Consider the following 2,895-nt stretch of genomic DNA (forward strand, 5'->3'; position numbering starts at 1 on the left):
TGCCGCTCCCCGGCAGCGCCCGGAGACCCCCTAATTGGCTGCGGGCGCTCCCCGGCTCCGCCCGTCGCCGCAGGGCACTCTGGAAACTGTAGTCCCCCGCGCGCCGCACGCCCGCGAGCCACGGACTAGGCTTTGGCGAGCTTAGGGGACCCTTCGGCGGGACCATACCGGGTCTGGGAGGCCCACCGTGTCTCGTGGCTCCCAAAATTTCTGCGGGAGCGAAAGGGGAAGCAGACTGGTTATTCGCGAGCGCCCACTGATTGCTATCCAAAGACCAAAAAGGCGAACCGGCATTAATCATTGAATCCGCCCCGTAACGGCCCCGCGCGGCTGCTGTGCTCGCGCCCACTTTTCAGGTGGGGGCGCCCGGCGGGCGAGGGCACTAGCCCCGGGCTGCACATCCTGCTGGCGGAATCGGTGCGGATTGCTCGGTGTGGTGCTGCCTCCTAGCGCGGGAAATGCTGCGCCCTTGCGGCGGCGGTCAGTGCCTGAAAACCCAGGCTCCCCGGCTCGCTTCCTGCTTCCCAGGGGCTCTGCCCCACCGAGATCCACCAACCGGCCAGGATTACAGGGCTAAGAGAGAGCGCTCCTTGGGGACTTACTTATCACATGCTTCCCGATGGATCTTCAGATATATCTGCATATTAGGTAAAAAGACTTCCTTATTCTTAATTTTCCAATTTTTAAAAATAAGCTCATTATACATAGAATTGAAGTTTTCTTTGACCACCATCATCCTCGATCCTGTCCGTTTTCCACCTGCCACTGTTAACTGTCTCTAGGACAGTTAACACTTGTACCTAAATCTAAGTAGGTTCCAAACAGCGAGTGCTGAGGGGTGGGCAGGTGGGCAACCTGTAAAGCTTATTATGGTAACTCTCCCACATAAGCAAATTGAGTCTCGGGGAATGTCACACTCCAATAGACGACGTCCCTGCGGAGAAGGTCCATGTTGAGGTGTTTTCACCGCTTCCTGAGCAGCATGCAAACACCAAGTATAGTTCTAAATTTGGAAAGCCTAGGGTACTGGTGGTGGTCTGCACAAAGGATGCCCTGAGTAAAGGTTGCCAAGCACTTTGAAATGTCCCCACAACCTAATGAGTGGTTGCAATCGTAGAGGGTCTTTATCACTAAAAGGAGGAAATGCAGCACAAGACTGGGGTCTCACCAAGTAAGCCCAAGTTTAAACCTCCCAGAACAAGCTGGAAGGCCGGTCTTTCATTAGTTTCAGTCCATTTGACCAACATTGTGAAGGGGGTGAGGGGACAATGGGGGAGGCTTTCCCACTGGGAGGTGGGGGTTCTGACCACAGGTCAGTCTAGAGGGGCTGGGACTGGGAGTCCCAGTCCCAGTTCATCCCCAAGCCGGGCCAAGCCACACACGACTCTGTGAGACTGGCTCTGCGATAGCTCCAGAAAAAATGAAATGAGAAACAAAAATGGAGAGCTTCACTCAAAAATGTTGTAAGTGAAAGAAGCCAGACACGAAAGAGCACACGTTATATGATTCCATTTGTATGAAATGTCTAGAAAAGGCAAATCCATAGGGACAGAAAGCAGATTAATGGTTGCCAAGGACTAGGCTGAAATGGACATGAGGAGTCTTATTGGGGTGATGAAAATGTTCTAAAACTGGATTATGGTGATGATATAATAACTTGGCAAGTTTACTAAAAATCGCTGAATTGTATACTTGAAATGGCTGAATCTTATGATATGTAAATTATACTTAAGTACAGTTGTAAGAAATCAGAGAGGGTCAACAAAACCAAAGCTATGTCTCTGAGATAACTAACAGACAAGGCTGGTCAAAAAGATTAAAAAAAGAGTTGCAGAAAGAAAAATATTCCCCAAGAAAATGAAAATGAAAAAAGTGACAGAATATTAGGTACAGTGGAGATTTTGATATCACAGTATTTTAAGCAATTTTATGTGAATACATTTTAATTTATGTGAAATGGGTAATCATGTAGAAGAAAATATAAATGATATAAACAAATGATATATAAATATATGAGATATGATATATAAAAGACACATAATTTCAATAAGAAATAAAAAGCCTAAATAAGCTAATAACCAATAAAGAAATGAATCAAAAATCTAAAGTCTGCCCCCACTGAAAGACATCAGGTTATGTGGTTTTACAAATAATCTCTCCCTTTATATAAATACTTTAAGAAGATAGAAAAAAAGGAAATATACTCATTTTTATGAGATGAGCTTTACTACAATTAGGTAGGAATAGTAAAAGAAAATTGTAGACTAATTTCACTTAGGAAATAGATGGGGGGGTGCGGAATACGAGCAAGATGAAACCAGAGGCTAATAAAAACATCATGACTGAGAAAGGTTTATCCAGAAATAAAAGAATGGTTCTATCTAGGAATAAAAACCATTAAAGTCAGACACTGGATTGACAAAGTAAAGAAGAAAATCGCATACTCTTGATAGTCACAGAAAAAGCATTTGACTGTATTCTTAGGCTAGATTTCCCCAAAGATAAGAATCTGAATGCCAATAGTTTATTTGGGAGGTGATGCCAGGAGGCACCAGTAGGGAGTGGGAAGCTAAGACAGGAGACACTTGAAGCCAGGAAAGGCTGTACTTTGTAGATGATTACTGCTGTGGCCAACTGGGGCTTAATCCCACTGGGGGATTCTGGGGATCAGGATGATGTAACACACTTCAGACTCAGCCTATCTGACAGTCAAGGACACTAGGGAATTTTCCTCTAAACCTCATCTGTCCTTGGCCAAGGGCTGTTCCCTAGGGCAGCACTTCTAGCCTGCCCTGCTAGAGGGCCAAGAGGACACCTCTAAATTGAGAGATGTCACGGGTCTTTGTACAGCTTCTGCTGTAACAATCCTTACACTTTTTTTTTTTTTTTTTTTTG

The sequence above is a fragment of the Lipotes vexillifer genome, unplaced genomic scaffold (assembly GCF_000442215.2).
Source record: "Lipotes vexillifer unplaced genomic scaffold, Lipotes_vexillifer_v1.1 scaffold621, whole genome shotgun sequence".
In the NCBI taxonomy this organism is placed as follows: domain Eukaryota; kingdom Metazoa; phylum Chordata; class Mammalia; order Artiodactyla; family Lipotidae; genus Lipotes; species Lipotes vexillifer.